The following is a 14456-nucleotide window of genomic DNA, read 5'->3' as shown; positions in this document are numbered from 1 at the left end:
AAGGTGAGTTTGTAAATAATACTTACCTGAAGATGGAGCCACATTAAAACCACAGGCCACTGCCGGCCACCTCCCAACATCCACCTTGACTCCCATCCCTCTCCCGCTCCCCATTCCTGTCACCCCCAGTCTCAATCACCCCCTGTCCTGGTTCCCCCTCCCTTTCCCGATCACCCTCTCTTTCCAATCTCCCTCCCTTTCCTGATCATCTTTCCTTTCCCGATCACCCTCCCTTTCCTGATCATCCTTCTTTTCCTGATCTCCCTCCCTTTCCCGATCTCCCTCCCTTTCCCGATCGCCCCCTTCCTGATTGCCTCCCCTCTCTCTTTAATGACCTACCTGAGCTGATCTGACTCAGCAGTGATGACCTCTACTATTAAAAAGCCTGCCAACGTTCAATGTCAAGGCTAGCATATGAAGGGGGGCTGGCTTCATCCACTGCTGCTGGTGATGCAGTGGCCAGAAATGCAAAGCCTCTTAGCCGGCGAGCTACCTGGGGACCCCTGGCAGGTGTCCGCAGCTCACCAGTCTCATTTAAATGAGGCCCAAGATTCAATATCATGTGCTCCTCGGGCCTACCCATTCAGGCGCACGGATCAATCGAGTTTCTAGGCCATGAGCGAATACTAATAAGCTGCTGACAATTACTTGGAGTTGGCAGGATGGAACAATTTTTTCCTTCCTTTCTCCCAACCTCCTCTCAGCCTCTCGACCTCTCTCTCCTCCTTTAAGATGCTCCTCAAAACCTACCTCTTTGACCAAGCTTTTAGTCATCTGTCCTAATATCTCCTTTTGTGGCTCGGTGTCAAATTGTGTTTGATAACGCTCCTGTGCAGTGCCTTGGAACGTTTTACTACATTGCTATATAAATGCAAGTTATTGTTGTTGTTCTGGCCAATATTTATTCCTCAACCAAGACCAGGGTTGTGTGGTGTCCACGACACCACACAACCCTGCCACGGTAACCTCTGCAAGACATGCCAGATCATCGACACAGATACCACCATCACCAGAGAGGACACCACCCACCAGGTGCATGGTTCATACTCCTGTGACTCGGCCAACGTTGTCTACCTCATACGTTGCAGGAAAGGATGCCCCAGAGCATGGTACATTGGCGAGACCATGCAGACGCTGCGACAACGGATGAACGGACACCGCGCAACAATCGCCAGACATGAGGGTTCCCTCCCAGTCGGGGAAAACTTCAGCAGTCAAGGACATTCAGCCACCGACCTTCGGGTAAGCGTACTCCAAGGCGGCCTTCGAGACACACGACAACGCAAAATCGTCGAGCAGAAATTGATAGCCAGGTTCCGCACCCATGAGGACAGCCTCAACCGGGATCTTGGGTTCATGTCACGCTACACGTTACCCCACCAGCGAACAAATGTTATCAGTCTTTAATATAACGGGTCATTTGCTGTCTTTTCCATGTTTCTGCCTCTCTATCTCTGTTTTTTTTTGGTGGTTTGTATATTCGGAGACCTTGTAGGTAACACCTGTCTGTCTGCACACTGATTGCCTTGGCAACGGGCAGTTGGAAAGAATGTCTGTAATCACCAGGTATTGTTCTGTGATTTATAAATGCGAGAGGTTCGAGGATTTCATTTCCACATTCACCTGAGGAAGGAAGAAGCCTCCGAAAGCTTGTGAATTTCAAATAAAATTGCTGGACTATAACTTGGTGTTGTAAAATTGTTTACAAAGACCATTAAAGAACAGGTTATGTGGTCATTTGTGAGATCTTGCTGTGCGCAAATTGGCTGCCGCATTTCCCTCCATTACAAAGGTTACATTTTCAAAGTACTTCATTGGCTGTAAGGGATTTTTGGACATTCTGAGTTTGTGAAAGGCCCAATATAAATGCAAATCTTTCTTTTTTCTTTTTAACGATGCCCGTTGAAGGATATGGTTCTCGGGATGCAGCCAGCCCTCCAAAACCTCACCCAAACGGGCATTCTTCGTATGCTAGCTTTGACATTGAACGTCGGCAGGCTTTTTAATAGTAGAGGTCATCACTGCTGAGTCAGATCAGGTTCTCACATGGCATCCACTCATGAACTTTCCAGTCAAGGTCAATGGTTAGTGATCGGGAGCAGGAAGCTTGGCTGCTTTTTTATCCACCTCATGGATCTTCAGGTGAGGAGGAATGAAAATAAGAAAGAAAAAAATCTACCGGGGCACTGGTCCTGTAAAGGGATGGGTGTAAGCCACCTTCTCAGTGAGGGTACAGGGGGGGCGGGGGGAAGAAAGAAAGGAATATTGGGAAAGTAACAATAATAAGTCAGATATGTTAGTCCTTGTAGTTAGGAGAAGGGATGGGCAGGTGCGTGCACATTCACTGCTGGTGCTACTTATGTGTTATTCTCAAAATGTCATTTTTAAGTGAGAAAAATAGTCACTTGTGGTTTTTTCTTATTGGTTAGAATTGATCTGTGCTCTGAAATATAGATTATATACTGGAAATACATTGCCAGAAAGTGGATATGTAATTCTCTTTTTGAAACTATATAGTACACCAGCAATCAATCTCATTGTTTCTTTAATGAACTGTGACATTTTACCCAGAATCTATTTTTTATTTTGGTTAACCTCGCTTTTGACTTAAAAGGTATAAAATTCCCCAAGGCAAGATTCCACTTCTGTGCTTGGCGTCGATTTGTCACAATGTTTTATTCAATCTCATTGCTAGATACTAGAATTAGATTTTACAGGTTCCTGGGTTGTATAATTTGCTGTCAGCTAGGTTAAGACCGTCAGAAATCGTATTAATTGTTTTGACGTTGAACCTCTAAGAACAGCCAATTTTTTTCCAACATCAAGAAACTTCAATTACTATAAAAAGAAATTGTGATATTCGGACAGAATTATTAATATGAATCTGAATTTAATAGATCTGACTGCTCAGGATAAAAATGATTATGACTTTGGTTTATATTGGCAATCTTTTTTTGTACATTCAGCACAGATCACCGCGTACTATAATTTGCATTGTCACAAAGACAAAGATATCGGTCTGGATTTTGTGCTGAGTGGCAAACGAACGGTGCCCACCGCTCGTTACCCACAAACTACCCATGGCCTTTTGAGCGCCAACTTGCTGTAATGGCGAGCCAAAAAAAAAGTGCAGCATCCTCCCCTGGGCATCTGTGAGCTGTGTGAGCGGGGCACGATACTGTCTGTCCCCATAACCAATCAGATGGGAGCATCGTTAACAGAGTCAGAACCAGGACGTGAAAGCTACAACAGTAAATTCAATGTAAAATCGGTTAGAGAAAGCGAAATAAAGAGAGGGTCAGAAATATTGAATTAAAAGACAAAGATAAAAGAGACAGAAAGAAAAAATTAAAAAAAAACTTTTTTTTTAAATGTCCAGTAACACTTAAAATTGGAAGGAATGAGACTCCACATTTTCAAAAGTTAATTTTCAGTGCCAGAGAGGTTGTTTGGCAGTCATTAAGACTTACACACCGTTAAAAGTTAGTCTTAAAAAGCCCCGTGTACCTTTGTGTGTGTAGATGTGTAGATTAGGACATTTCCAGCTGGGCAGTGCAGCTACTTTGCACTGGTCCATTCATTTCACCGGCAAGCTGTCCTTCCCGTGCAGCTTTCAGAGGAGCAGGGAATCTCGGAGAGCAACTTCCCGATTTGCGCATTTGTTTGCACGTGTGCGCTCGCTGGAAGTTGCTCTTCCATTTGCCCTGAGATAACAGTGAACCCCGTTAGGATCGCCGTTATTTTCAGAGAAAATTCCGGGCCAATAGTTTTATTGGAATCTATGAATGATTGGAAACAAATGTTTGTATCAAAACAGAAAAGGAAGGTCCCACTGGTTCAGGAAACATATTGGAACAGCGTTTGTCAGTGACACAATACACACTAATTAGTAGGAATTTTATACCAATCTAATTGTTGTAATTTAATGGTATAGACTTAAGCAAGAATAATGGAATAAAGGGAATGCGCTGCTCATCATAGAGGCATTCTAAGTGACAGCCTTGGCTGAGTGGTAGCACTCTCACCTCTGAGTCAAAAGGTTGTTGGTTCAAGCTTCACTCCAAAGACTGAAGCATATAATTTAGGCTGACACTGCACTGCAGTACTGAGGGAATGCTGCACTGTCGGAGGGGCCATTTTTAAGATGAGATATTAAATCCAGGCCCTCTATTCTACCTCAGGTGGATGTAAGAGATCTCATAGCACTATTTAAAGAAGAACAGAACAGGGGAGTTCTCCTGGTGTCCTGGCCAACATATATCCCTCAACCAACATCACCAAAACAGGTTAACTGATGATTTGTCTCATTGTTATTTGTGGGATCTTGCTGTGCACAAATTGGCTGCTGCGTTTCCAACCTCACTACAGTAACTACACTTCAAAAGTTGTTCACTGCTTGTAAAGCACCCTGATGATGTGAAAGGTGCCAAATAAATGCAAGTTGTTCCTCTTCAGTAAAATTCTTTAAGTCTGCCCTGTTTAATATGCCATTAATTTTTTGTTCTATTTCCCAGTTTTCTCCCCTCCTCTCCTGAAGGTGCAACTCTTGCTGAGGTAGAGTTCCACAAGCACTGGCCACTCTCTGGTACCTCACTCAAGTAGCCACTCTGTGGCAGCTCTTTGAAAGAGCTATCCAATTATTCCCACTCCTCTGCTCTTTCCCCATAGCCCTGCAAATGTTTCCTTTACTATTCCTACTGAATTGAGTTAATATTGAATCTCATCATTAGATTTTTTTGCTAATTATCGTAAAATCTGTGTCCTCTGGTTACCGACCCTCCTGTCAGTAGGAACAGTTTCTCCTTATTTACTCTATCAAAACCTTTCATAATTTTGAACACCTCCATCAAATCTCCCCTTAAACCTTCTCTGTTCTAAGGAGAACCATCCCAGCTTCTCTAGCCTCTCCAAAAATGGAAGTCCCTCCTCCCTGGTATCATTCTAGTAAATCTAATCTGCAAGTATAATAATTGAATGTAAATATTGGAAAAGGCAGTTGGTGGTGAAGGTTTATTTTTGTACAGATGGTTAGCCTTCATTTATTTGTGTTTTGAAATGAATAAACAATATTTATTCTTAATTTATTTTTCCAAAATTGGCACAAAATTATTGTGTGAATGTCAGTTTTGCTGCTTGAATTAAGTCCTGTATCAAAGGTGTCCCTGGGACACTACCATGAGACATTTAGCTGACCAGTCAAATCCTGTTCCATGTAACATGAGCCTTATATGAAATTAGTTCCATTGAGTTCTGAGCTTTCTCATATATTGCTGGGCATTTCCATGGGCATTGCCAGAAATGTTTCATTTGCAAGCCAGCAGTTACTATATGCACAACAGAGACAGTTTTAGGAATAACAAATAATGTAATATTTAAAATCTAGAAAAGTACCTGATTTTTACTAATCAGTTTATTTCGTCTAGCAGTGCAGCAGTTAAGGTGCTTGCTTCATACCGCTGTAGTGATTGGTTCGAGTCACAGGTAGTGGTCCTGCTGATTAATCATATTTTCAGTTAGTAGGACAAAGCAGTCATCGTCAATGATTCAGTTATTGATGTTTCTCCCACTAATGCAGGTAGAAATAGTGGCACTTCGACTCTGAGGTGTGAGTGGGCACTGACGTCCGGGTCCATTTTGTTAACGGGTCAAATAATCTACATTTCACTCAGAGGACTGGCTTGATGGTTGACTTCATTAGCTTCCTGTTGGTGGCAGCCCCGGCTCTAGCTGTGGCTGAGAGTCGAAAGCACCTGGCAGATGTGCAAAGTGTTCTGTTACATTTCAGTAGAGATGCCTTGCGGAAGCGGTGCATCTTGCCTTGGTGAGAAAACTGGCCCAAATGCCGCACAGTGAATGTAGCTGCAGCTTGATGGACATGGAGAGTCAGTAGGCGTATGAAGGAGTCTCAGGACTCAGTGCATCATTGACAAAAGCCCTCCCTGGCTGCGTGATTTGCTAATAATTGCTTTCCCTGTGTAGCCCCGCAGCATAGCTGTCATCAAGTTACTAACCTGGATGACTTTCATTCCCCCCACCCCCACCACCTAACCCCAGCTAGTCTCATGATGCTCTTGTTGCTGCCACAAAATTCTTGCCTCTGTCAGCAGTGCTCAAGCTACACACCTCAAGAGGTGATCCCTCTACCTCCACTGACCTGTTGCTGAGCTAATGCATTGCCAGAGAACGACATTTCACCCTAGCTGTGATTTTTACATTTCCGGCCTATGCAAACCTTCTCCCTCCCCCCTCACCCCTCCCCTCCATGACATCGGAGACTTCACCTGACGAAGGAGAAAGCCTCCGAAAGCTTGTGATTTTCAAATAAAATTGTTGGACTATAACCTGGTGTTGTAAGATTCTTGACATTTGTCAACCCCAGTCCATCACCGGCATCTCCACATCATCGGAGACATTGGCAGGGTTTCCAAACCTCCAGGCTTATCCTGGAGTCTTCAGGAATTAAGGATTAATCTCCTGGACACTACTGCAAGCAACCCAGCAGAAAAATCATAGTGCACTAAAAGAAATTGTGTGTTAAATTTTCTTTGAACACTTTTGTTTATTATAAAATTATTGGAGATGGGGGAAAAAAAGCTGTTTGACCAGGCGGGGAGTTTGGAGGTCATGTGACAATGGAGGAATCCTAGGAGCAGTGCGTCACCTGCTCTTTCACTTGCACGTGGTGTGTGGCATGGGAAGAAGAGTGAAAGGGGAGATAATAACACGACAGAGAAAATACAGGATTTCAGGAATTCTGAGACAAAGGGGCCGATTTTCAGGTGACGGATAGGGGGCGGGGGGTCTCCGAAAATCGCTAAAATGCCAAGCGGGTTCGGAGCCCGGCTCCAACCCGCTGACTTCCGGGTTCCCCAATGACGCGTCCGGGTGTGTGCGCGCGCACCTCCCGAATGCGGGAGTCCCACCAGTAATTAAAGCCGGCGGGATGATAATTTGCATAGTTTCTCCGATAGTTGAGTTACTTGAACTACTTGATTGACCAGATATTTTGGCAGGGTTGCGATTTTGAAGGATCCTCAGCGTGTTTCCCGTGCTGTGGGAAACACTCCCTGTTGGAGCAGACGTGTTTCAGCCAGCAGCCAGTGGGAGATGCAAAGGATTATTTGACAAGTGGGGAGAAAACCTCATTTATTGCAGCAGGGCACGCTGTCACTTCAGACAAAGTTTTGGCTGCAAGACCTTTGTGCTTTCACTCAAAATTCTTACTTTCCACCCAAAGCTCTGCTGTGCAAACATATTTAACAACTTTGCGGACCCCCTCAAACTCACACCGTCAAGATGGGGGGCGCCATGGCTGCATTCACCACTTCATCCGAGGACAAGCAACATCACCAGCCTCGCCAGGCACGGCGTCCACCTCCGCCACGTAGAGCTCCACAACACAGTGCTGCGCCACAGGCACCTGCACAACAGCACGGAGGGCAACAACAGAGAGAGCGACGTCGCAGGAGGCACTACCCTCACAACAGGGTCTACAGACCGAGGCTCAGCTTCCTGGACCTCTCTGAGGAGCAGTGCATACGAAGGCTCAGAGTCAGTCGCCAGGTAGTCGCAGACATCTGCAGCCTCCTTCATGCCGAGCTGCTCCCGGCTGGGCCAAGCAGCATCTCCTTACCTGTTGCTGTCAAAGTCACCACTGCCCTCAACTTCTTTGCCTCCAGATCATTCCAGGGGGCCACCGGGGACATCCCCGGGGTCTCTCAGTCAACTGCACACAAGTGCATAAGGCAGGTCACCGACGACTTGTTTCGCAGGGCCTCGTACTACGTCAACTTCCCCATGGACGACCTCAGCCAGACGGAGAGAGCGCTGTGGCTGGCTTCCCACGGGTGTAGGGTGTAATCGATTGCACCCATATAGCAATACGAGCACCTCCACACGAGCCAGGACTGTTCATCAACAGGAAGGGCTATCACTCCATTAACACTCAGCTCATTTGTGACCACCGCAAGAGCTTCCTTCACATCTGCGCCAGATACCCTGGCAGCTGCCTCCGGGAGTCCAGCATCCCGTCCCTCTTCCACAAACTGAACACCAATAAGGGCTGCCTCCTTGACGCACATGGCTCATGACACCTCTGATGAGCCCCATCACCGAGCCACAGCGTCAATATAACGATAGCAACATTGCTACCAGGTCTACAATTGAGCCTGCTATAGGGCTGCTCAAGATGTGCTTCAGGTGCCTTGATCATTCTGGGGGAGCACTTCAATACACGCCAGAGAGAGTGGGACACATTATAGTCGTGTGTTGTGCCCTGCACAACATGGCACAACAGAGAGGGGTGCTGCTTGAGGAGGCCCCATCCACATCTACCACCCACATTGAAGAGGAGGAGGCGGAGGAGGAGGAGGAGGAGGCGGAAGAGGAGCAGGAGCAACCCATGGGCAGAACAGCAGCTCACCTGGCTGCTCGTGAGGCCAGGGAGTCACTGATATGTGAACGGTTCTCCTAACATCAGACATTGTGAAGAGTCCAGTCCTCACCACCTGGATGGAGCAGTGGCCACTACAGCCTCCCCTCCCTGCACAAAACATTCCTGCAACTACACATACACCCACTGTAGAGTGACCTAATGGGTGGCAGGCAGAGTGGGCGTTCATGGTGAACCTCATGAAAGGGCCTTATTACAGAAGCTAGACAAGCATGGCCAAGACGTGGCAGTAGTGGTGACAATAATAATATTTAATGTGAGTTTAACAAAAAGCAAACATAAATAAAAGACATGACCAACCATCAAACACCCTTGTGCATACCCTTCATGCTTACAAAACCTTTGCCATTCGCTTCTGACTACTTCTACGTGGTGCATCCCCTGTGGTTGCAGCAGAGGTAGTGGCAGGTTGCTCTTGTTCATGCCCTGACCCATTAGATGCTTTGGGCCTACGCCCTCTGGGTTTTGGTGCCCCTGAGGGCCCCTCCAAAGACTGCTCCACTTACACCTGTGCAGGGGCAGACTCAGCCACCTGGAGAGGGGGCATCATTGCGGGTACTGGTTGAGAGGGGGTGAGTCGTGGGGGCATTTTGAGTGGCGTCCTCACTTCATGTCCCCTTTCGTCGTCATCCCTCCCCTGGACCAGGCCCACACCACTCCTACCACTCTGCTGGACGACAGTTTGGAGGACATGTGTGAAACCTGGTAAGGCCAGTGACAGAGAATCTGCCTGTCTGTTTAAGGCTGCAGAATGTTGTTCACCCTGAGTCCGAACGGCTGTTGTCAGGGCCTGAATGGACTCATTTGTGAGCCAGGCTTGAAGCTCGATGGAGGCTAGCCTTCCCTCCATCGCAGACATTCCTGCACTTACCCGCGACACTATCTCAGAGATGCCCTCACAACCCTGTGACACTATCTCTCAGAGATTCCCTCCCTTACCTGTGCCACCATTCCACTCATGCAGGATTTGGATTCCTCCATCTCTGTGTTATTGTTCTAGTTCCTCACAAATGTGCTGCTGCCCCTCGATCATTCTCCTTTTAAAGGATGGCCCCCGGAGTTCAGCATCTGTGTCCAGCTGAGCAGAGCCTGGAGAAGAGTGCTCCCACCGACACGGACTCTCCACAGCTGCCCCTGCCACCAGTGTCTGCTCGTGCTCAGATGTGCGTGGTAACTCACCATGTGTGACCCCAACTAACAGCGGACTGGGACCCACCGAGGTGTGTGTACCTGCGCTGGTGGATGGCTCGCTCAGATGTGATGGTGCCCCCTCAGAGGCCAGCAGGTCCTCTGAGGAATCGCCCTCTGCCATCACAGCGGTCACTGAAGGCCCTGTAGGAGAACAGAAGGCAATATTAAGCATGATGAGAGATGTGTCATGTTGCGATGAGCATACTGAGGTGCTGAAGATGGCAAGGCATGTTAATATCAATTCATATTGTGTGTGCTGAATGTTAAAGTTCTGTCACCAGACGTTTGTTGGGTGCCAGTCTCAGCGTCCCCGACGGACAGGCACTCGAGGGTGCGGCTCAGCTCCAGCGCCTCCTGCTCCCCGTCTGTGAGGACGATGATTTGTTGAGGCCCCCCCTCCGGTCCTCACCCTCTCCCGTGCATTCTGGGCTCTCTTTTCCTATAAGGGGAGAAAGTACAGACGCATAAGTGAGTGATGGTGACGTGGCCAATCGATGAATGCATTGGTTTGGGTGCGGCTGACCGTGAAAGAGATCCATCAGAGGGTGAGTATGAGACAGAGCCATGACATTGGATGAGGATTGGATTGAGTGGTAGTGGTAGGGTGAGTATTGGGGAGGTGAGGAAGTGCTGAGGAAGTGCAAGTAAGTTGAGGATGAGCTTTGAGTGGGTGTGAGGAGTGATGTGATAGAGTAGTGTTGGCAGTGCAGAATGAGTTGTGGGGTGGGGGCGGTGATGTAGAAGACGGAGTGTAGGAGAATGAGTAAGTATACTCAATTTGGCTGACCTAGTTAGGTCATTGAAGCGCTTCCTGCACTGGACCCAGGTGCGGGAGATGTTGCTGCTGCTGGTGACCTCCTCTGCCACCTCGAGCCAGGCCTTCTTGGTGGCAGAGGCAGGCCTCTTCCTCCTGTCCACCGGGTAGAACAGATCCCTCCTCCTCCTCACCTCATCCAGTAGCACCTGGAGTGAGACATCACTAAATCTCGGAGCAGCCTTTCCCCTGTGCTGCTCCATTGTGGTGTGTGGGTGTTTGCCCCAGGAGCAGCCATTGGAGGACTGCCCCTTTAAATAGAGCTCCTCCAGCTGACAGCCTGTGATGCGGGTGCGCAGTCCGCCCACTGCGCAGCTTTCGGACGACAAACCTGGAAGCCAAATTAAGTGGCTCCATTTGACCCGCGATCGTGTGGGGAACGGACAGATTTTATTGGGCGGGTAACCCACACGCCTCTTCTAATAATCTGATACAGTGTCATTAAAGTGTGTGTGAAAAATAATTGCTTTCCTCGAAGCAAATAATCACCTTATGAGCCCTCTGCTGAAGAGCAGTGTTTCAATTCATTACTTTTAATGGTTTCAGAAATGCCAAAAGTAACAAACAATTAAACTTACCCCAATGGAAAAACAAAGCACTGTCTCCTCACAGTCAAAATGCTGTGTAGATTAATTGCTTCTTAAAAGATTATCAGCAAATTTTGCCTGCCCAATTTAATTTAAGTGGTACAGTTGAAACTGCACATGGAAGAGCATGTAACAATCTTCCAGATAGATTCATCAGAAATGATTCCAGATGAAAATGCCCAAGGATTTTCATTTGCCCTATTCTTAGGCCAGTTCAGAATGTGGTCACTTATTTGTTAACATGACCACATCTTTCCTTTTCCTAACCTTGATGTTTTGACCTGAATATAGTAACATGGTAATGTTTGGTCCATCTGGCCTACCCTTCCAAACCTCCCATCAGATTCCTTTCAGTGTGTTCAATTGTCTTTGAACACTTTGGTTTATTAGTTGTAAAATGATTGGTGATGGGGAAGAAAAGGCTGTTTGACCAGGCGGGGCGGTTGGAGGTTGGAAGTCATGTGACGTTGGAGGGCTCCAAGCCTTGTGTCCCCTTTTCCCTTAGCAAACGAGTTGAAGTGTAGAAAACAATGGGTATTTGTTAGAGGACTTATGTCAGGGCAGGGGGTAGGTACTGGGGAGGATGCCCCAGGCGTCGGTGTTGCAACCAGTAATGTTTCTAATTTACATCACTGCCTTGGAGGCAGAAACTCAAATGAGTTGGTCAAATTTGCATATAATACTAAACCAGTAGTGGTAGTAGAATCAGAGGACAGTTCAGAAATGAGACAATTAGTTGGATAAAATATGCAAGTGGGCAGAACACAGCCGACGAAGTTTAGTACAGAAAAATGTGAATGACTGCACATCGGATAGACAAATGAACAACACGTAGACTCCATTAACGATGCTTCGATTAAGGGTAAAGCTGACAAACACCGAGCAGCCTTAGTAAGCTTGACACTCAACATCAAACCGTAGAAGCTTACAGCTCGTTCACTACCTGGCCGACGGGTGGGAGCGTGAATTTGGTGACAGGAGGCTGCAGCCGGGGACATATGGGAACAGTCCCCGGCAGTAAGTGGGAGGAGGGGGTTCCAGCTCAACCGGGAGAAGGCGGGGTTGGGGAGGCCCGAGTATTCCCTGTGAGGCCTGTAGGGAGCACTCCTACTCCTCCTGGCCCACAAGGAGGTTTAACAGGAACAAATGATTAAAACTTACCTTGGCCTCTTCGGGCCAGTCGGCTCCTCCCATCGTGATTCTGCTGCCGGGCTGCAGACGGTGCGGGACTCCCCCTGATGTGAGGTTAATTTTACGGGGTGGCGCCGATGATGTGATAGGGCCGCGACTTTTGAATGTTAAGTAGGCCCCGCCTGCCTGTGGCAGGAGCCTTGTCGATGGCCTGATTAAATTAAAATTGCGACTGCTGGGCACGTGGCGGGCTGGGACCGGGAGCTAGGTTTTGCAAATTCGAGCCTCTCTCACGCACCATTCTCGCCAGGCGAGCGGGGTTAAAATCCCAGCCTTTGTGTCAGATTTCCAGCATTGCCACCTTTTCCTTTTGATTTGCACTGTCCATTGAAGGAAGTTTTTGCCAAAGCCCAGAAAGCGGTATGCAAGGAGTAGTGTGATTTCCTGAGTCTGGGTACCCTCAGATCCATTCCCAGACCAGACTTCCGTTGAAATGAATGGAGCTGTCCTGGATGGTATGGAGTTCCTCCCATCACCGCAGTGGCGAAGGAGGGAAGGAGATCCAAAATGGCAGAGCTCTGTGAAGCAGCAAAGGCAACAGGATTTTATGACACTAATATTTATTATTTCACCTCTTTAAGATTAAGCGAGGGGAATACTTTGAAAAGAAAATACTCTTCCTGAGGCACTTATGCTTTACCGTGAAAAATTGTTTCTGCCTTGGGGAAACAAACTCGGTGGGGGTCATTTTAACCCCTGAGAACAGGTGGGTTGGGAGCTGGTGAGAGTTGAAAATAGTTATTTTTTGGATCGCGACCGCAACCCGGCTTCACTTTCGGGTTTAACATGGGCGGTAAAAGTCCAGGCTTCCCACTGGGAATGCAAAGTCCGAAAATTTTGCGGTTATGAAAAATAACTATTTTCAACTCCCACCCGCCCCCAACCCACCCGTTCTTTGTGGTTAAAATTACCCCCTGTATGTTGCTGTCTCACTTGTTAACATTTCTATTGATTGCTGGGCCTGGATTTTTATTCCGAGCAATGTAGCGAGCCGGGTGGGGGTAGGGGGGTGAGGATTTCCGGATGGGATACCCAGAAGTATGGGTTTCCCAGACGTCCTGCCCATTTTGACGTCAGGACGTCTTTTAAATTTTTTCAGCAGGTTTCCCACACATCAGCCAGTGAGATTGACAGGCTATTGGACGGGATACCAGCTGGGGAATGGATGCCAGGTTAGTCAGACATCGGGGGGGTTGGGTCTGGACATCAGTTGGGTGGGGGGCAGTCGGTCATCGGGGTTGGTGGGAGGATGGGGTTCAGTCATCGTGGCGAGAATCACGTGGCCCGGAAATCCAGGCCCCCAAGAGTTCAAAATAGAAAAGTTATTAAAATGGAGGAAGCCGCCTTAAAAGATTTTACTGAACCAACCCGCCTCCTGAGAGCGATTTGGTCGCCCGCACCTCGACCCGCCTCCGTTTAAACCAGAAGTGGGCACATTGGAGTCGAGTTGTGGTCGGGTTTTATATTTTTACAATTTGTACCTTCCCACCCGTCCCCAACCCACCTGTCCTTGAGGATTAAAATTACCCCCCTGGTCTCTGCAGTGCTGCTGTGCTCCACTGCAAAATGTGGAGACCTGATTGCTATGGAGGGAGAAAGCTCATGGGCCTAGCTCCCCACATTTACCTTGTTGATATTGGAGGCATCATTCATTGACCCCCTCAGTGGGGGACCTGTGCGCTGGGGGTCAACAGGAAAATAATTGCTGCAGGAATGGCCATTTATAATCAGCAATGCAGCTGTCAGCTGGGGAGCTGTTTATCGGCAGTCACTGCACTCCTCAAATATAAAAATCACTTCCTCGTTAACATTGGCTTTAGAGCGGGGCTTTTGCTATTGGCTCCCGACACACGGTCTTGCACAGCTGGTGGCAACGCCAGTGTAAAGACCATTTCTTACCAGGTCTTCCTATCAGCCAGTCTTAGTGCATTGAGCAAGTTTATATCAAGGTTGCTGCTGTCTGCAGGAGACTGTTGGTCAGGGACCAGCCGTGAAAGCACCGCTCTGAACACGATGTAAAACAGTATCGGATCGAAATTTGCCTTGGGCCGCAGTGCAGAATGGGTGGTGTCAGATTGGCTGCCCGTTATAGGCCCCGCCCGATATTCAACTTCACTGACTGCAATCAAACTCAATACCAGGCAGGACCTATAACAGGCGGCCCATCCAATACCGTGTGACTATCGGGCGGGGCCTATAACAGGCGGCCCATCCCATACCG

Source organism: Heptranchias perlo, chromosome 10, assembly GCF_035084215.1.
Source record: "Heptranchias perlo isolate sHepPer1 chromosome 10, sHepPer1.hap1, whole genome shotgun sequence".
Taxonomy (NCBI): domain Eukaryota; kingdom Metazoa; phylum Chordata; class Chondrichthyes; order Hexanchiformes; family Hexanchidae; genus Heptranchias; species Heptranchias perlo.
This window is presented reverse-complemented; position numbering follows the sequence as displayed.